Source organism: Canis aureus, chromosome 8 (assembly GCF_053574225.1).
Source record: "Canis aureus isolate CA01 chromosome 8, VMU_Caureus_v.1.0, whole genome shotgun sequence".
Lineage (NCBI taxonomy): Eukaryota > Metazoa > Chordata > Mammalia > Carnivora > Canidae > Canis > Canis aureus.
The window spans coordinates 2,761,879-2,783,713 of NC_135618.1; the positions used below are offsets into that span (position 1 = coordinate 2,761,879).

General features: G+C 40.8%; 1 protein-coding gene across 16 annotated transcripts in view; it reads left to right on the forward strand.

Annotated features, from left to right (window-relative positions):
- LOC144318267 (uncharacterized) overlaps window positions 1–21,835 on the forward strand; it is a 158,306-nt gene that overhangs the window by 46,197 nt on the left and 90,274 nt on the right. Inside the window, exons 4-5 of one of the 16 annotated variants that reach the window (XR_013384090.1) lie at window positions 11,938–12,093; window positions 18,435–18,681. The exons of 12 other annotated variants lie outside the window; for them this stretch is intronic. The gene's annotated coding sequence lies outside the window, so the exon portion shown is untranslated. Of the gene's footprint in view, window positions 1–11,937; window positions 12,094–18,434; window positions 18,682–19,664; window positions 21,679–21,835 lie in introns of those variants that run through there. 3 more of the 16 variants (XR_013384091.1, XR_013384097.1, XR_013384096.1) reach the window with 3 other exon arrangements.

Sequence of the window (21,835 nt, forward strand, 5' to 3'; positions counted from 1 at the left end):
CTCAAAACTACCTTTCTAAGTTTCATCCATGTTGCATGTAGCTCTGGTCCATTCACTGTTATTGTTTCATAGTTTTCCATTGTATGGACATGCCCAAACTTATATATCCTTTCTGCTGTGTATGGTTATTGAATTATTTCTAGCATTGGGTTCTTAAAAGTAGGATTGCTATAAACATTCTCGTATATGTCCTTGGACGAACAGTACATATATCTATCAGGTAGGTTCCTAGGAATGAGATTGCTGGAGTTTAGAACATGCATATGTGCAAATTTATAGATATTTTGAAATAGTTTCCCAGTGTGGTTGTACTAAGTACACTCTCACCAGCAGTGTTTGAGCATTCCAGTTGACGCACATAGTGATATTTTGATGTATTGTTCACAGAATTATAGAGCAATACCTTTTGGTTTATTTTAAAAATTTTATAATTTTTAATAAAATTTGTCTCATACGGTATTCAGATATTTGAAACTCGCTCTTTGAACTTTTCTTCTACTTAACCTCACAACATAACCATGTTAAATATTTTCAAGAAATATTATTGTTAATGGCTGCATAATATTTGATTGTAAGGTTATTGTTATCTCCCACCACTATTGTCTAAATTTCATTTTCTTCAACTCTACAACAGTAATAGTCATATCCATATAGAGGGGTTTTTATAAAAAAAAAAGTAATAATATAAGGTAGTACTTTACATAATATATCTTTTTTAAGATTTTATTTATTTATTTGTGTGTGTGCACAAGTTGGGGGAGGGACCCAGGGAGAGACAGAAAATCTCAAGCACACTACACATTGAGAGTGGAGCCAATGTAGGGCTCAATCTCACAACCCTGAGATCATGATCTGAGCCGAAATCATGAGTCTAAGGCTTAACTGACAGAGCCACCCAGGAGCCCCACATGATATTTGACATATGATACATGTTCAGCTGGTTAGTTCCTGTCCTATTCCAGCATTGTGTTCATCTTCCCTAACGGGGGAGGATAAATCAAATACAGTAAGTAGATCTTTAATTTCTTTCATTAGAGCTTTATAGTTTTCTGCATATAGATTTGTTAGATTGATCCTTAAGTATATAATTTTGGGAGGTGTTATTGTACGTGTAATGTGTTTTTAATTTCAAATTCCAATTGTTTTCTGCTGTTATGTAGGAAAGCAATTGATTTTTCCATATTAACTTGTATCCCACAACCTTGCTATAACCACCACTCATTATTAGTTGCAGGAGGCTTTTATTGTTGTTGCTGATCCTTTGAGATTTTCTACATAGACAATTATGTCATCTGTGAACAAAGACAATTTTCTTTCTTTATTCTCAATTTGTACACCATTTTATTCTCTTTTCTTGTCTGACTGTACGCTGGGTCTCCGAGAATGATATTGATAGGAATGGTGAGAGGGAACATGTTTGCCTTTGTTCCATTCTTAGCAGGGAAAACATCCAGCTTCTCACCAGTAAGTGTGATATTAGCTGTGAATTTTTTGCAGATATTCTTTATCAAGTTGAAGAAGTTCTCTTATATCCTTAGTGTGTGAGAGTCGGATAATGAATTGGTGTTGGATTATGTCAAATGCTTTTTCTGCATCAATTGATATGATCATATAATTTTCTTCTGTAGCTTATGTGATAGATTACATTAACAGATTTTCAAATATTGAACCAACCTTTGCATACCTGGAAGAAATTCCTTGATTATGGTTTATAATTCTTTTTGTTCACTGTTAGATTAGATTTGCTAATATTTTGTTGAGGGTTTTGCATCTGTGAGAAATCTTAGTCTGTAATTTTCCTTTATTGTAATCTCTTTATTTGCTTTTGGTATTAGGGAAAGACTGGCTTCATAGAATAAGGGAGGAAGTGTTCCATCTGCTTCTGTTTTTTGGAAGAGATTGTACAGAATTGATATCATTCCTTTATTAAGTGTTTGGTAGATTCACCAGTGAAACCATCTGGCCTTGGTGCTTTCACTTTTGGAAGGATTATTACTGATTCAGTTTCTTTCACAGGTATAGCTAGGCTTATTCAGATTATCTATTTCTTCTTATCTAAGTTTGGGTAGTTTGTATCCTTCAAGGAATTAACCCATTTCATCTAAATTATCAAATTTGTGGGCATACAGTTATTTAAGGTATTCCATTATTATTCTTTCAATGCCCTTGGGCTCTGTCATGATGATCCCCCTTTGTTTCTGTTACTAGTAATTTGTGTACTGTCTTTTTATCTTACTATGGCTAGAGGTTTGTCAATTTTGTTGATCTTTTCGAAGATCTTTTGTTTTTGTTGATTTTCACTATTGTTTTCCTGTGTTAGATTTCCTTGCTTTCTACTCTAATTTTTATTATTTCATTTCTTTTGCTTGATATAGAATTAAATTGATCTCCTTTTCCTAGTTTTCTAAGATGGAAGCTTAGATTATTGATTTTGACATTTTTTTCTAATGTATTAATTTAACGCTATAAATTTCCCTTTAAGCACTGCTTTTGTTGCATCCACAAGTTTTTTTGTTGGTTATATTTTCATTTTCATTTAGTTAAACTTAGTTATTTAAATTTCTCTTGAGATTTATTCTTTGATTCGTGTGCTATTTGGTAGTGTGTTGTTTAATCTTCAAATGCTTTATGATTATCCAGCTATTTTTCTGTTTCTAATTTGTATTTTGGGGTCTGAGAACACACTTTGTGTGACTTCTAGTTTTTAAATTTCGTTAAGGTGTATTTTATAGCCAGGAATGGTGAATGTTTCATGTGAGCTTGAAAAGAATGTGTATTCTATTGTTGGATGAAGGATTGCATAAACCTTAGTGAGATATAATTAATGGCTTCATTTAGGTCAAGTATATCCTAAAAAACTTTCTGCCCACAAAGGTAAATGTTATGCTCGGATAACAGAAAGTACCTCTAGGACTTCTGGTCACCAAGAAGGTGGTTACCATGGAAGGAAGGCAAAACCAAAAAACTACTGAAACCAGGTGCTCTTATGTGAAGGAGTTGTTTCATTTTGTAGATTGTTATCATCAGTTCCCTGAAGAACTTTTACTAAAATGGATGAGCAACTAAGTTAGGGACCTTGTCTTTGGTTTTGAATGCTGCAGGGTGGAAGAGAATATTTGCATTGATACAGGACCTGCAGCTCATGGTTGAACAATCATAAATATTTATAATTTACACATAGGGAGTTATTCCTGAGAGAACAACTTGGCTGGAGAACTGGATACGAGCCACTGTAAGGTCTGCTTACATTGAGTAAGGGAACTGCCCAATCCCACCCTAAGTGCTAAGTGGAATGCTGCAGATGAAGTAGTTGATACGCTTCATATGCAAGCCATGTAAGACTGACTTTATGATAATTAGGATATGTACCTACTGAATATGCCATTTACGGTTAATCCTGTGATTTAGGAGGCTCCTTTTGCACGGGCGCCCAATATAACTTTACTGCTGCAAAGTCAAGCAACAGCCTTATAGAATTTGCTCTTTCAGTTTCCCCGTATGGGTCTCACAGATACTACTAAAAAACATTAAGTTAATTAACAATAGAATGCAAGGAGGCAGAAGAGAGAGTCTAGGGACTCCTTGCAGGAAAGTGAAAATTTTTACACTGTTATTAAGAAATGGAGTGGATAAAGCAAATGTTGATAGAGGGGAAACAAAGAGGAAAAACAAAAGTCATAGGAATTATCCCAGCAGGTGAATGGTTATTAAGAATGAGTTGAATAAAATGCATAATGATGGTGTTAAAAGATAAACTGAGGCATATCAAAACTTTTGAGTTTATTTTTTTATTATTTTTTTTAAAGATTTTATTTATTCATGAGAGACACACACAGAGAGAGACAGAGACATAGGCAGAGGGAGAAGCAGGCTCCCTGTGGGAACCCAAAGCTGAACTCGATTCCAGAACCCTGGGAGCATGCCCTGAGCAAAAATTTTGAGTTTATATGAGTAAAATCTGATTTTGAATCAAGCAGTCCCAAACCAGAAATGGTTAGGACCACTCCACTGACAGGAGCTAGGGGAAAAGCTTTATTTTTTATTTTTGTTTGTTTAGGGGAAAGATTTTTATGAAGTGCAGAAGCAAAGCAAGGAAATTATTTGATTGGCTATAGCTTAAGTGGTTGCCTTATTTGGGAAGGTCTGGTGGGCTGCTGGTGATTGGTTATCCTCAGGTTTTAATTTCTTAACCTTTGAGGCACTACAGTCTTGGGTTTTGGTTTGCTTACTACAAAGGCATTAAAGATATCTCGGTGTAATGGCCTATTCACTAAATTAATTTTATTTATTTTATTTTTTTTTATAAATTTTTATTTATTTATGATAGTCACACACAGAGAGAGAGAGAGGCAGAGACACAGGCAGAGGGAGAAGCAGGCTCCATGCACCGGGAGCCCCACGTGGGATTCGATCCTGGGTCTTCAGGATCGCGCCCTGGGCCAAAGGCAGGTGCCAAACCGCTGCGCCACCCAGGGATCCCACTAAATTAATTTTAAAATGGTATTAAAATAAAAGTCTAACTATAATGTCCTTAAAATTGGGTGAGCCAAAGGGGCCCCCAGCTAGCTCTCCAATATTAAAAGTTTCCAAACAGGTTCCTCAATTTACTGCGGTTTGGAGAAAATTAAAAAACCAGAAGGCAGCCATATGATCAGACAGGAGGGCAGTGGAAACTACCCTATTAAAGGAATGTCCACAGGATTTCCCTGTGGAAATCACTATAGGACACGTTGATGCCCTATAGAACTCCTTGCCAGGTTCAGAGGGTGATTGAAATCCCTACGCAGATATTCCCACGTGCTTGCTTACGATGGCCACCTCAGTCCATGGAAGAGTGGATGTGAAGGTACTGCAGCGCTGCAAGGATGGCCTTGCATTAAATCTAGACATAGTCCTCTTATACCCTCTGAGGCACAAAATGCTAGTGAGAGCTGTTCTGTTTGCCAGCAGAAGAGACAGAGACTGCAGATGGCTCCGTGGCAGATTCCCTGGTGGGAAGGCCCTGAGCATTCCTGGCGAGTCACACCGATGCTAGTAGTCCTGGGGGCTACAAACGGGTTGTGACAAGAATAGACACTGGCTCTGGATTGGGCTTTGCTTACCGGGTGGTACGTGCAAATGCTCAGAGTGCTATAAAAGAGCTGGAACAGAAGATACTGCACCAATTTGGACCTCTGAGTCATATTTCTCCAGACCGAGGAACACACTTTACAGCTTAAAATTTCCAACAATTGGCAGGAAGATATTTTCTTCAGAGTAATAGCCTAATAGAGAATTGGGACGGGGAATTCAGACGTCAGTTGTCTAATGTGGGGCGGGGGTAGATCTAGGCATGAAGCACTGGCTCGCACAGCTTCACAAGTGTGCTCGCAGTGAACAGAAGTGGGTCCGTAGGAGTGTTCCCACTGGTGAGAGTCCTCTGTTTTTCTGGTTTATCTGGGGAAGACTGAGAGGAGGAGGATGCTCCTATGAACATGCCATTCGTGCCAAACCGGGAGGATGCGGGTATATCGACTACATTTTTCTTTCTTCTCCACATCATCTCAGTTTTATTTTTTCTTTAATACAGTAGTCATAGGATCAAGGCTTCAATTAAAAATATTGGAAGCAGGGGTGATTCCTAAGCAAGAAATTGTATTTTTAAACCTGTATGTCAGAACTCCTAAGAGCCTGAGGAGGTGGGTTTTTCCTTCACCTCATCTGGCAAAATTAAGGGCCAACAATGAATGTGGCTCTCCTGCCTGCTGGTAGAAGTAGCCTCCTAGTTCTGCACCTATATCTAGTTCTGTACCTCATCTGCATGGATGAGAGCAGACTGAGGGGGAAGCACTTGCTAGGCTGGTCCTGCTGCCTGCAGTCAGACTAGCACAGCGGCTGAACCTAGCATTCCTCCCAAGGGTGGAAAAATTTGAGTGTAAATGAGGAGAAGAAGGAATGGTAGCTGAGGATAAAGAAATGAATAAATGGGTTATTTAATGAGGGAAATCGAATACATTAACACTCTAAAAGAAGCCCAGAGCAAAAGATGATATTGTCTCTTAGCTCAATTATACCAGATGCTTGAAAGATGAAGTCATATGTCGCTGAGACCACTCCTGCTTTTGGAACCTGGCAAGTTTGAATAGAAGCCCAAAAACCTGAAAGGCCTTGCCCTGGGAGACATGTTCATACAATATGGTGATGGACTGGACTAATTATTAATGACTGAGCGGAATTCTATTAATGGGACATTATCTTTTGTCTTTTATGATGTTTTTGCTACAAGGGGTCATGACCTGTGATCAGGAGGTTGGACTATGACATAATAATAAATCTATGTTTGGTTTTTGCCCCTGTCTGTTCTGGACACAGATCTTCTAAGACCCTTGGGATCTCTGGAGTGTTAAGGGTATCTTTTTTTTTTTTTTTTTTTAAGATTTTTAAACTTATTTTAGGAGACAGCATGGGGGGGGGCAAAGTGAGAGGGAGAGAGAAACCCGAGGAGGCTCTGCTGAGTGCAGAGCCTGATGGGGGCGCTCAGTCTCATGACCCTGAGATCATGACCTCCAGAATCAAGAGTTGGAGGCTCAACTGACTGCCACCCAGGTGCCCCAAGGGTGTCTTTTTGTATATTAATGAGATGCCTGGTAGCGGGGAGGAGGAGCCCCTAGACAGCCTCAGGATGGGGGCTGGTTTTCAGAAAGACCAAGGCTTGGTTAGAGGGTTAGAACTCTCAGTTCCATCCCCATCCTCTAGGGAGGGGAGAGGGGCTAAAGATTGAGTTAATAATCAATCATACCTATGCGATAAAACCTTCATAAAAGACCCTAACTGAAGGGGTTTGGCGAGCTACCAGACTAGTGAACACACATGCTGGAATGGTGGCATACTTCAACTCCACTGGGACAGAAGCTTCTGCACACAGGACCTCTTCGCCCTTGTTCTGTGTGCCTCTATCTGGCTGTTTGTCTATATCCTCTATCACATCCTTTATTACATAATAAATTGGCAACTATAAGTACATGTATTCCTGAGTCTGTGGGCCATTCTGGGAAATGTTGAACCCGAAGAGGGGCCTTGGAAACTCTTGATGAATAGCCAGTTGGTCAGAAGTATGGGAGGCCTGGCTTTATGACTGACTTTTGAAGCGGGATCCCTCTTGTGGAACTGAGCCCTTAACTTAAGATGCTAATTCCAGGTGGTCAGTTAGCCTGGAATTGAACTCTAGGACACCCCATCGGTGCTGGAGAATGGCTCAGCATAGAAAAATCCCACAGAGCTTTGATTCCTTCCATTCAACTGTCTCTCCAGATTTTACAGTTGGGAGTTGGCGCTGAGACCTCATTTCTTTAATAAGAAAGTCCAAAAAAAAAAAAAAAAAAAAGAAAATCCAAGAAAAGTTGATTTTTAATTTGTTCAGCTTTTTTCTTATTATAAGGATAGGAATGACATTCAAGCTCTTTACATGTCGGAGCTGAAACCGAAGTCCATACCTAGTTAATTTCGTCTCTTGTGCCTTCTGAGTTTTATACTAAAGTTTGTGTTAGGCTCTAACGCGGATGACTGTAGGGTTGCCTGGGCTCCTGGTTATACCAGTTGTAAAAAAGTTAAGCCCTGTAACTTATTTCAGCACCCGTTTTCAATCTTACACGTTTCTCGGTTGGGATGGAAATCAAGTAATCCCCCCGTTGCTACGACATCCTTGGGAATAATTAAAGACCTCCCTGACAAGGGCAGTTGTATTTGGCTCCTGCATGGATTCAGTTTTGTTACTGGAAAACCATACATTACTTTTTCCTTTCTCTCCTTTCTCAGTATCTCTTGTCTTTCAGTATTTGTGTTTATTTTTGTTGTTTCTCTCGAAACTCCTAGTAAGGTGACTAGAATATGTTCTGTTGTGAATATTAAGTTCTGTGTGGCCATGTAACCTAACTATCAGAAACAAGATTTGAGAATACTCCTCTCAACATAACTTTCTTAGTCTCTTTGGGTTTCTGTAGCAGAATTTGGTGGTCTGAGTGGAATTTATTTCTTACATTTCTGGAGGCTGGGAAGTCCAAGATCATGCTGGCAGATTTGTCTGGTAAGAGCCTCCTCCCTCTTGGTGCAAAGAAAGACTTCTTCTCTCTCTGTCCTCACATGATGGAAGGGGCCAGGAGCTTTCTGGGGTCTCTTTTATATGGACTCTCTTCATGAAAGGGCTCAGTCTCATTCATGATGGCTCTGCTCTCATGATCTACTCACCTCCCAGAGGCCCCATCTCTAAATACCACCAAACTGGGGATTAGGTCTCAACAAATGAATTTTGGGGAACACAAACATTCAGTCAATAGCATTCTGTCCCCCCCTCCATTGATGTCCTCACACATAGAAAACATGTAGGGGCTAAGGGGGGGCTCCCAAAATATGCCACTTGAGCATATTATTTTTTTAAATGTTACTTAAGAAACAATAGTGCAAGGACCTCAGGCCCTCCCTCTGTCCCCCTAAAAGCAGGAAACAAATATTCTATGTGAAACATATCCTCCCTATGATAAGAAATAAAAATTTTCTTTTTTAAGAAAAAAACCTGATTTTTATCACTAAGTAGTGACTTTAAAATTTAAAAAAATTTGCAGAAATAAAGCTTGTTACTTTTTACTAATCTGCACTATCTCAGCCCAACTTCTGCTTAGAATTCCTTACTAATTAAAGCTCCCACACATGTTTCCCTTATCCTGCAAATTCCTTACAAATTTGTTGTCTTTTTATCTAAAATATATAACTACCTGCCTTGGTCATTTCTTTAGGTCTCAATTTTATCAGTGGGCCTCTGTGTGCATCTAATAAAACTTTGGTTTTTTTCTTTTGTTACTCTGTCTCACATAAATTTATTTCTTAGTCCAGCTGGAGGGCCTTGCAGGGAGAGAAGAATTTTTCCTTTCCTACATACACTTATTATGTCCCAACAGCCCCAGAAAGTCTTCACTTTTCCAGCACAGTTCTAAAATCTCAGTTCCAACGGCTCTTCTAAATATCATCTAAGTTAGATACGGATGAGACTCAAGATACCGTTCATCCTGAGGGAAACTCCTGTCCAGCTCTCAACCTGTTATGTCCTTTCCAAAATATAGCAGTGGGACAGGCATAGGACAGATATTTCCTTTCTAAAAGAGAGAACTATGAAAGAAAGAGGCAGCAGGTCCCAACTGGTCCAAACTTCAAGGCAAAATCCATGAGATTGTAGAGTAAGAATAATTAGCAAAAGAATAATCCTCTTTTGCTCGATGTTCAGCCCTCCCGGCCTCCAGGTCCCATTTTCTACACCCACTGGGGCAGGGGTCCCACTTGTGGCCCTCCCCACTCAGCTTTGGGCAGAGGTTATCTGTCCTGTTTAAAGCAAAGTGATGAGCCTCCCTTTTGAAGCCACACAGGCATCCCTGATGATCTCTGACTCACCTTCAGGGTCTTTACTCGTGCGTGTTCACAGCAGAGGAAGTTCTGCTATCCCGTCCTATAAAATCCAAGCCCAGTACTTTTCTTCATTCCGTCCTTTTCTCCCCTCAGTTCTCCTGCCAGGGTGGCTGATTAAGTTTGTGGTTCACAGCTATACTGGTCTCCTGTTAATTGTTCATGGTCGCTTGGCCGCATCCTCAGTGCTCTCTTTATACCACGCTTTCTCTCTCTCTCTCTCTTTTTTTTTTTTTTTTTGCAAAGTGGATAGGCTGAGAATTTTCCAAGTCTTTAATTTCTAGTTTCTTTCGGTCAATAATTCCCTCTTCAAGTCCTTTCTCTCTTCTCACATTTACTACAAGCGGTCAGAAGGAACCAAACTGCACCTTTGCTGAGGAATTTCTTCAGCTAAATACCCAGTTTCATCGCTCATAAGTTGTGCCTCTCACAATACACTAGAATATGAACACAATTCAGCCAAGTTCTTTGTCGCTTCTTAACAAGGATCTCCATTGTCTGACACCATGTTCCTCACTTCTGAGACTTCAGAATGGCCTTCACTTGTCCCTAATTCTCCCAAGATTTTGTTCACCATAATTTAGTTACTCCCTAGGATGGAGGTTTTCTCTACAGCTTTCTTCTTTTTAAGCCTACCTCAAGGGGATTCCTGGGTGGCGCAGCGGTTTGGCGCCTGCCTTTTGCCCAGGGTGCGATCCTGGAGACCCGGGATCGAGTCCCACGTCGGGCTCCCGGTGCATGGAGCCTGCTTCTCCCTCTGCCTATGTCTCTGCCTCTCTCTCTCTCTCTCTCTCTGTGACTATCATAAATAAATAAAAATTTAAAAAAAGCCTACCTCAAGATCACCATTAATGATCCATTTATGACAATGTAAGCTCTCTCTAGAATGCACCTCAAAACTCTTCCAGCCTCTGACCATTATCCCAGTTCCAAAGCCACTTCCACATTTGTAGGTTTTTTTTTTTTTATAGCAGTACCTCCACTTCTTAGTATCAATATCTGTGACAATTAAGACCCTGTGTAGCCACAGAGCTTAATGATCAGGACCACGATTTGAGAATGCGCGTCTTAACATGCCTGACTTACTTGTTCCAGAAAATGCTTATCTAGGAGGACATGACTTCTAAACTAACTAGTAAGCAACTTCCCTGCTTCAGGAAATTCCTAACTTGTCCGGGAAAATTGATGACTTACGTGGGCAAAGAGCTTGCTTATGTAACAAGAGCTTATTTATGAAGACTTGCTTTAGAACTCCTATCTCACTATGTCTGTCAGTCGTGGACTATTATTAATTAATTTGCCTAATCCTAATCAGTTCCTCACTTTGGAAGGCTTGCTGATTTGAACCTAGATCTCAAAATCATATATATCTATATCTTCTGTGTCTGTGTCTATACTTCTATTCTCCTCCGGCCGCCCCCTCCTGAGACCCACTGAGACTCTTATTTTGTTTCTTGTTGAGGTAGGTTTCATCAACTCAACTTCGCTTGGTCAGTGAGTTATTCTGATGGCCTTGGATCCTTTGTAGTATTAGAGTTTCTGAGGGAAGTATATTAATTAGACTTCACTGTAATTCTTAAAACATTGGATTCTCCTGAAAGATTAAATCAGATAGAAAAGAGTTCTGGGGGAAGGGTGGTTTCATTGCCTGCTTCTATGTGGCCAGATCCTTATTTTACCAGTTCCCATCATAACAAACCATTAATTCTGACACTTTCCTATGAATTAAGAATATTCTTATCTCAACTCTACAGGTGGGGAACTTGGCAGAGAGGCTAATTGACTTGCTCAAGATCACTATGTGAACCAATAGCCTGGCCGAGATATAGCCCGAGCCTCCTGACTCCCGGCCCGTGATCTGTGCACCAGATGTGCTATGCCATCACTCTGCTCTGCTGTCAATAAGCCACTGACCTCGTTTCCTTCTTAGTTGGCAGAAGTCTACCTTACGCACCAATATCATTTCTCTAGTTCATACCTGAATTGCTTCTATGCCTGGCCAACTTTGCAGTGTTACAATATTTTTAGAGTATGGCAGACGTACCATAAAATAATATATTTTTTAAAAATGACATAAGATACGGAGGAGAATTCTTAAAATATGCTGAGTCTTACAATGTATAGCTTTGCAGTAATAGAAAAAAATTCAAATAGGTCTCAAAATTGAGCTTTTTTTATAGGTAACTTCCATGTGGCCAACTATACACTGTACACTCTGAAAGGAAAATGAGGAAACTCATGTTGCTTTGTAGCGCCTCGAATAGCTAACAAATCATGTTGTAGTATAAATACAGTGTTCTTTGTGTAGACTCACTTGATTTAGGCAGAACATCCTTGAATTATAACGTTCTATCCATCTCTATCTTGGCAATGTGTCTTCAAAAATGTCATAAATAGAGATGGTTTGTCTTGCAATGGATCCCGCTTTCTTTTCTTTTATATCCCCTTTTTTCATTTATTGGAATTGTATCTACTGTGAAGCTACCATCATGATTTGCTTCTTTGCAGGCCAAATTCGATGAAGTAGACTTGTTATTAAGGTCTATCCAGGGCTTGCTTGTTCCCACTCACCTTGGAAGACATGAAGATGTAATAAACCTCATCGTAAAGAAGTTTCTGAGGCTTTGTGAGGGGTGATTAGAAAGAGCTCTCAGGGAGCCAGAGGTGAGTTTACTCAACTAAAAAGAGAAGAAGAGAAGCTCCTAGGAAACCTGAGTAATGGTTCCCAGGTAACACAATGAGTGGTGCCCTCTTTACCCAGAACTTTTTTTTTTTTAAAGGTTTTATTTATTCATGAGAGACCCAGGGAGAGAGGCAGAGACACAGGCAGAGGGAGAAGCAGGCTCCCTGAGGGAAGCCCGATGTGGGACTCGATCCCAGGACCCCGGGATCACGCCCTGGGCTGAAGGCAGATGCTCAACCACTGAGCCCCCCTGGCTCCCTACCCAGAATTTAATTAGAACATGAGCATATATGACTTGTTGCAGAATTCCTGGAATTTCAAAGGCCTGACCCCTAATATTTTAAAGGGGAACACCATGTTTTCCCCCAATCTCTGGTTCAGCATTGTGTGAAAAACTTTGTTGGGAAAAGTTTTTATTGTTTATTTAAGGAAGGCAGATAAAACTCTTGGTCTGTATATATATAAATCAGAGATATATGTGTGTGTGTGTATATATATATATATATGAATCAGAGATAATATATATGTATGTATGTGAATCAGAGATAATCTCTGGATGAAGAGATTTAGATGGCAGCTGTAGGAATAAGGGATAGGTAAGAAATGCTCTTGAAAATAAATCCATAGGAACAGTTCCAATATTAGGCAAAAGGAAGAAAGTAAACAAAGTGTCCGTGTTGAGCTAAGCACCCATGTGCCTTATAGGGATATAAAGATGATAAAGGCACAGTTTCTGCCTCGAATCTAGGTGAATAGGGAATACATTTATATAAACAGGCCACCATAAGAACAGCTAAATGTAGAAACAGGATACAACTAAGCTAAGGAGGACTTTCTAGGGAAAGTAATGTCTGAGCATGCATCTTAATAACTCATCTCTGGTATTTCAAATGCATATTATTTTGCTAGGGCTGCTATAACTAAGTACAACATCCCAGGTCTTAAATAATGGGCATTATTTAATGTCTTAAATAATAGACATTAATTTTTACATGGTTCTGAAAACTAGAAGCCCGAGATCAAGATGTCTCGGAGGTCTGGGTAGCAATCATTTCTGGGTATAAGATTGTACAATATGATAGACATACCAGTGCTCATAAATAAAAAAATTATATTCTTCGGAGCCATATCTCATTTTTTATCAAATGTCATAATGAGACAGAAAAATGTATAAGCTTAAGGTGACTATCCCAGCTACAATTTGTGTCACTTACTATTCACATATTCACATGCAGCATACATCTGTTTGATCATCTGTGTTTCTAAAATAATTCTAGTGAGATTTCAGACACCTAATATTGTTATTAATAAAAACTCCATGTGTCTTTTTCATTTGTGTGGGTGATAATTTCATACTTTAGTTTGCTGTGCTAAAATCACCCTTAATCTAGTCTTTGGTGTATTTTTGGTTTCTGTGTTAGCCCATGCATTTTTTCTTTATAAAGACATTGCTGTCATTTTCTCCCTCGAATTCACAAACTCTAAATAATAGCAAGTACGGAAATAAAAGTTTTAAATGATAATTATCATGTGTTGTGCTTTCATAGACAGCACCTGTCACCAATAACTACCAATGAACTGCTTTCGGGCACCAACACACTTACCCAAAGGGATATCTCTGTAGCACTTTGGTTTTTTATTAACTCACATATAGCATTTGCTCTCTTCCTGGCCCTTCTCTAAACGCTTTACATATATTAAATCATTTAGGCTCACAACAGCTCTAGAAAGTGGATGCCATTATCCCCAATTTGTAGGTGAGGAGACTGAGATACGAAGTGAATAGTCAGGCCCAGGTCATCGTGGTCGGATTTTCATTCTGGGAACCTCTTTGCTCTTTGGGTGTAGAGCACACTAATCATTTCCCATCTTTCTGCCCACTCCGTCTTCATATCCTTTATTCGAGCTTCCTCTTGAGATGCGGTGGTTCTTGAATATTGGAGTTTCCCAGGGTTCTGTTCTTGAAATGTTTGTTTTCTACCTCTAAAGCCTCTCTCCCTTATGTCTGCTAGGGCTCATCTACAATCTAAATAGAAATGAATCTTACATCTGTATCTCCAGAGCCACCTTCTCCCTGAGCTGAAGACATTTCCAACCACCTACGAGGCATCTTTGCCTCGGATGCTGAGCACATACAACACTGAACTCCCCATCTGCCTCACTCTCCCCAAGTCGCTGCACTTCCAGTCTCTAAGCCCAACCATGGATTCTCCAGGCTCTTTCTTCTCCCATGGTCTGATCTGGCACTCATTTCTCTTGCTTCTGGCCTCTAGTGGCTCTGTACAATTGCCCCTGAAGTCTAATCTCACTATTATTGCTCTAGGTTAGCATCTGTGGGAAGGTGCTCATTTTCTTTTGTCTTATCATCCATTAATGACTTTCCCTTGCTTCAAGTTACTGTTTGAACAGGGTGCTGGTCGCTTATACCAGCTTTCTCTGCAGTTTGAGATCTTTCAGTCATTACTGTTATTTCACCAATATCCCAGGCCTGAGCTGGAATTTTGTCTCTTGAGCTAGCTTTCTGCCTTCTATTTGCTAGGAAAGAATCCAGTTCCTATTTTATCTCAGTAATATTCTTCTGTAAGAACAAGATGCTTTCAAGATCGAGCCTTTTTTTCAGAGTTTTAAAAAATAGTTTGTGTGCATGTGTGCATGTGTGTGTGTGTTTCCCTTAGCAATTACCATTGGCATAACTAGCACACAAAGAAATAAAGATCTTTTAAGAGAAACCTGGTGTATTTTTCTGTGGGCTAGTTCCCTGATCTAAAAAAATCTCTTTGGAGAGGTTATTAATTACATTGCACATTATCTCTCACAGGGACTTTGCAGACTTCAAACTTGTCTCTCTCCTTCTGCTCTAATTTATCCTCTGCATAACCTTCCTAAAAATGGAAAAGCAAATCTATTGGTCACTGGATTAGGTGGAAATTGTTTCAGAATGGCTCGCGGGGCATTTGACAAAGTTGACTGAACATGACCTCTCCACCTCATCTCCCTCTCCTCTCAGTGTGCATCACAGCAACTGCTGGCCCTCCTTGTACACGCTTGTAGCTCCTTCCTCAATGTCATTTCCTCCTTCCATATCTGAAAACGCACACATTCTATTGAGGTCTGACCCTGACCTGACTCCTGGGCACTCTTAATGCAGCGTCTCTAACCACCTGCCATCGTGTTGCCCAGGACAACCCTGCCCTGCCACGATTCAAGGCCAGGACTCTTGTATCTCATTTTCATCTGGCTCCTGGGCACGGACACTTTTCTTGTTCAACTCCCAACCTTTTGTTTATAAAAATCAGCGTAGATTCCATGACTTGGTTCTTCACTAATTTTTCAGTCGGGTTCCACTTCCGATTTTGTCCCTAAGCTTTGCCAGGCAACTACCCCACAGGATGAAGCTTTAACCCCAGATTCAGTCAGCTTTCAGGAAACTCCTATAAGTCCAATGTCCCTCAAAAGAGAGACCATACAGTCTGTTAAAAATCTTCCCATTCTTCTCAGGCCGCATTGGTCAAGATCTCCTTGGGGCCGCCATGGTCATTCTGTATTGTAGTCATAGCTCCCGGAATACTTCAGACCACATTGTCGGGTGTGGGGAGTGAACCTGGCACTTCGATTGGGCCCTCTGTCGGATGCCATCAGTGTCGCTCCCAGAGTCCCTCGTATCCCTTTTATGACTCATGTGTATTCTTCCCCTGATGTCGTCGTGTCTTCACTTCCCTCGGCCTGAAATTCTTCTTTGGAGGACTGCCCTCAGACTATGGGGCTGCTTCTCCCGGAACCCCGGACAGCTGGAGGTGTGTGGGAATTAGAACTCTCGAGGGGGCTCTTAGCCAAAGACTGAAGAGACAGGAGCACTCTCCACCCTGAGACGTGGGCTAAAGCCTCTTCTATGGGACGTTGCCTGAACTCTTACTCTAGTTTTTCTCTTCCATGCACTGCTTGCCCTTCTCCCTTATTGGTTTCTCCCAGGAACACTTCCCCGATCATTCACTTATGCAGGACTCCTTGCCTCAGGATGGACTTCTGGGGATCTTGGCCTAAGACATCACTTAATCTCCCTTTCAAGTCTGTTTGGTTTGATTACAAAAAACATTTATCTAATTTAATTCTTTTTCTTTTTTTTTTAAGATTTGTATTTATTCATGAGGGACACACAGAGAGAGGCAGAAATACAGGCAGAGGGAGAAGCAGGCTCCATGCAGGGAGCTGGACAACGGGCTTGATCTCGGGCTTTTGGCATCACGACCTGAGCCAAAGGCAGGCGCTCAGCCACTGATCCACCCAGGCGTCCCTATCTAATTGAATTCTGAGTAAACCTTGAAACTTCAGATTTAATCTCAGCCAATTCAGAATTTCTGCCATCGGATCCCTTCTCCCTTCTCTTCAAGTTCTGGTTGAGTAGTCCTGGTTGTGGTGATGTTTTTGCAATGTCATGAGGGATCATGCCCATCTGCTCCCAGTTGTCAGAATCTGTCAGGGTGACATACTATCTTACTACCTATTTTAAGTGTCTGTTTCCATGTTTGTTCTCATTACTATGATTACAGCTTAACAATATCTAGGTTCCTATATTTTTGCTTTTTTCATTTTCAGCACTTAGAACACAGACACTAACTGTTGAGTGAAAAAAATAACAATACAACACCTTTGTAAGGCAGGCATTATCATCTTAGCTTGACAGAGGATGTAAATAGGGCTTAGAGACATTACATAACTGAGGCCATGGAAGAGAACTGATTTATAGCAGAAGCAGAATTCGGGTGTTCTGATTCAGTATAAATATTTCTGCTCCACCCAATCTTGCCTTTTCCTCCATGTCCCACTAGAGGTCTCATGTCTGTGCCAATATGCCTGGTACTCAGGGGAAGGTCCTGGTTATGCTGATCTCAGCCATCAGGAAAACAAGTCACAAACATCTGCCTGTAGGCCTGTCAGAGAAGAGTCATTCCAAAGCCTCTGCCATTTCTAGACATGGAAACCGGAATGTTCCTCCCAACTGGGCTTCCTCCTTGAGTATGAACATTGACTAACACCTTTCTTTCCTTCCTCGAGAAACTCTCCACAATCTTGGGGATTTCCTTGGAAACCCACCGGTCATAAGATCAAGCAACAATTTTGATATCATTTTTATTCATTTGACAAGCCTTCTGGGGGGGCACGGTGGGGGAGAGGTCCTGCCTTGCTGGAGAGGAAGTGTTGGGTCTTTGAGGAAGGTGCATGTATGTAGCTTAAATCAGAAAGAAAACCGAGTAATAATGGGCACAGCCCATGATGGCAGTGAGAGGAATGTACTCTAGGAACATCTGCTGTCAGGACGATGCTCTTACTTGATTGAATCACAGTGGATGAGAAACCTGGGCACTGCATTGTTTCTCCATCTCATCGGTTCTCACTCTTAGGAGTGCAAAGACTTAGATCCGGTTGTATTTGTAGAATTTAAAAGGCATCTCTGATACCTTCAGAGGAGCAGAGGTGCGTGACCTTTAGCTCCTGTGCTCGTGTGGGGGGCGCAGGGCCCTCCCGTGGTGGCATGCCGCCGTGCTGAGCTCTGTGGGTGCAGGATAGTGCCGCGCTGCTCCTACCTGCTGCCTGGGGGTGGGTGCGGGGAACCATCTACTCTGGAAGATGCGATTTAGTTAATATGCCACGCTCTGCCTCTCAGGCACTTGGGGGCACATCTTTTGTTATTCTGCTTATTTCTCCTGACAAGGGCATGATTTGGCAGTTTGTTAGGGAACAACATTACCATTTAGTGGAAGAGCACTTTCCGTTTTAAAACTTTTAACTTGAATTAATGTCATGTAGAGTATATTTGTTTTAACCTATTGGCTCTTAGCACTTAAACACCTTAGGCAAGATCCATCTATATGTACAGAACCTGAAATCATTTGCAATTTGGTAATGTGTCTCGCTGTAGCATTTTTGAATGTGATTATGAATTAAATACAGTAGTATCGTCTTATATTCCATTTTGGGATCTTAAAGTTGACATTTACTTTTGCAAATAAATTCCATGCAAAAACTGGCATAGTACTCTCTCCAGCTTGCACATTTATGGTATTTTAATCTTTTCATTTAAAACCCTGAATAGTAATTTGGGGACTTTTTTAAAAAAAATTTCTTGAGATATATTGGGAATGAAGAAACGCCTATATTAGGAGGTAGATTAAAAAGCTAAATAATAATTGGTATGTTTAGGAGTGCCTGCAAATAAAATTTCAGACTTAATGAAATTTGACCTCAGTTAAAGCTTCTTGCTGTGTGCCATCCTCACGATGGCCTTTTGCCTTTCCTGTCTTGCATGTGTCTTCTGTGCCTCTAGGAGTGTGGATCTCTTTGGCATCATCAAAAGCCATGATGACTCTTCCTTCTGAAATGATTGAGGACACTTTCTTGCTGGAGCCCAGGAGGGGCTGAGAGTGAGGATGTCCCTGAGTTCTCCAATTCTAGCTCAGCTTTGTCACTCCTGAGAGCTTCCGGCTATTGGCGAACCCTCCAAAAAACATTAAATTTACTTTGATGCAATGTAGTTTAAGCTCATATTGAAGGAAAAAATTGTTGCTTGATTAGCATGTCTCTGGCCTTGTCTTTTTAAAAAATTATTTATTTATTTATTTATTTATTTATTTATTTATTTATGAGAGAAAGATAACAACTGAGATAGTGAGAGAGAGCATGAGCATGGAGGGGAGGGAGAAGCAGCCTCTCCGCTGAGCAGGGGGCTGGATGCAGAGCTCCATCCCAGGACCCTGGGGTCATGACCTGAACCTAAGGCAGACGCTTAACTAACTGAGCCACCCAGGTACCCCTGGCTTTGTCTTTTCAGAAATAATAGATATCTGTGATTTTCCTGAAGTTCCAATAATTGCTTTCCTGCTCCATAATCTGATAGTAAACACTTTAGTTTTTATAGGCTATTTCTCTATGTTGCTTGGGAAATGACTTTGGAAACCAGGTTCAGAATTCCAGATTCAGGGACCAGTCTTGATTCATGCATGTAATAAATGTAACTGAGTGCCTACCATGGGACAAGAATCTCTTTAGGCACAGAGGAAACGGTGATGAACAAGGCAGACCAAGCTCAGACTTTCCTGAAGTGTATAGTCTGTTGGGGGTGGGAAGACAGCCAAAAAAACGTTCGCAAGGAAAGACGAAAAATATCAGGTTAAGTATTATGCGCAGTGTTAAAATGGCATGGTGTGATAGGGTGTGATTGGAGCTACTTTAGATGATCCTGGAGGCTTCGTCAAAGAGACAATATTTAAATGCTAGCTGAATAACAAACAGCCATGAGCAGTGTATAGTTTAGAAGGACAAGACTCCTGGCAGGGCCAAGTCCCTAAGGGCTAGAAGGAATATGTGCTGTTAGGCTAGAGGACCTATGGCAGCCAGGATAGCTGAAGAAGAGTTCTGGGTGAGAGGAAGAATGGAAGGAGCTGATATGAGAGAGGTAGGCAGAGGCCACGTCATCTAAGGCTTTGTAAGGCGTGTTAAGGAGCTTGGATTTTATTGTAAATCCATGGGAAGTCATCAGAGCTTTTTTTTTTTACAGGGTGGTGCTATTTTCAATTCATTACTTTGGCTGCTATATGGAAGGTCAAACGATGCTAAAACCTCACAAGAAGGAGACAGAGGAAGAGGGCTGGCTAATTAGCAGATGTTCTTTTTTTTAATATAAATTTATTTTTTATTGGTGTTCAATTTGCCAACATACAGCATAACACCTACTGCTCATCCCATCAAGTGCCCCCCTCAGTGCCCATCACCCAGTCACCCCCACCCCCCGCCCTCCTCCCCTTCCACCACCCCTAGTTCATTTCCCAGAGTTAGGAGTCTTTATGTTCTGTCTCCCTTTCTGATATTTCCCACTCATTTTTTCTCCTTTCCCTTTGTTCCCTTTCACTATTTTTTATATTCCCCAAATGAATGAGACCATATAATGTTTGTGCTTCTCCAGTTGACTTACTTCACTCAGCATAATACCCTCCAGTTCCATCCACGTCGAAGCAAATGGTGGGTATTTGTCGTTTCTATGGCTGAGGAATATTCCATTGTATACATAAACCACAGCTTCTTTATCCATGGTCTTTCGATGGACACCGAGGCTCCTTCCACAGTTTGGCTATTGTGGACATTGCTGCTAGAAACATCGGGGTGCAGGTGTCCCGGCATTTCATTGCATCTGTATCTTTGGGGTAAATCCCCAACAGTACAATTGCTGGGTCGTAGGGCAGATCTATTTTTAACTCTTTGAGGAACAACTTTATGGTCAACTAATATTCGACAAAGGAGGAAAGACTATCCACTGGAAAAAAGACAGTCTCTTCAATAAATGGTGCTGGGAAAATTGGACATCCACATGCAGAAGAATGAAACTAGACCACTCTCTTGCACCAGACACAAAGATAAACTCAAAATGGATGAAAGATCTAAATGTGAGACAAGATTCCATCAAAATCCTAGAGGAGAACACAGGCAACACCCTTTTTGAACTCAGCCACAGCAACTTCTTGCAAGATACATCCATGAAGGCAAGAGAAACAAAAGCAAAAATGAACTATTGGGACTTCATCAAGATAAGAAACTCCTGCACAGCAAAATAAACAGTCAATAAAACTAAAAGACAACCTACAGATGGGAGAAGATATTTGCAAATGACGTATCAGATAAAGGGCTAGTTTCCAAGATCTATAAAGAACTTATTAAACTCAACACCAAAGAAACAAACAATCCAATCATGAAATGGGCAAAGGGCATGAACAGAAATCTCGCAGATGTTCTCCCTTGGGGGTCTTCCTTTTCCTCTTTTTCTTGTGAGTTTGTAGGTGAAGTGACTTTTTGCACCCTCTCGTGCTTCCTGAAGCTTTACTTGAAATCTTACTTTAGAGATACCGCTTGGTTCCCAGCATCAATAGATTTAACAAATACCTAAGTATCATATCCTTTATACCAACTAGGGGAACCATGAAGGCAAAACATTTTAAGATGGGGGAATACTGGATATGGCCAGGTGACCGTATTTAGGTGACCGTATTTACTAGATATAAGAAATTGGAGCTGCTGTGGGGTTGTGACATCGCTGAGTCCTGGAAGAAAACAGGTAATGAGAAGTTTACCTGGAGCTATCTGGATGCCAAAATTTTGTGGCTTAAGTAAGAAATTCTAAATAACTTCCCTGTTGGCCATCTGATTGAAGTTACTCACAAGGCTGGTGATAAGGACCATAAAACTATTGTTTGTGATGTTTTGAGTTCACATTTCAGTTTTCTTTCTTTCTTTCTTTCTTTCTTTCTTTCTTTCTTTCTTTCTTTCTTTCTTTCTTTCTTTCTTTCTTTCTTTCTTTCTTTCTTTCTCCCTTCCTTCCTTCCTTCCTTCCTTCCTTCCTTCCTTCCTTCCTTCCTTCCTTCCTTCCTTCCTTCCTTCCTCCTTCTTCTTTTTTTATAGTTCTTCCTCTGTGTCAGTGACTATGCCAGACTGAGATACTGCTGAGAACAAGGTCCTCAGGGTCCCAGGCCTTACACAACTTGCAGTCTAGAAGGCAAAAGCGTTTAGACACTTCACTGACTGTGAGTATGGGGAGTACTTACCAAGTCAAACATCAGTTCTAAATCTTTTCCTGCTTTTGAAAAATTACTGATACCTTAGGCCCCAAAGCTGACTAGGCTTTCTGGGTAAGGCCATGAGCATAGCAGTTTTGAAAACTCTCCAGATGGTTCTACTGTG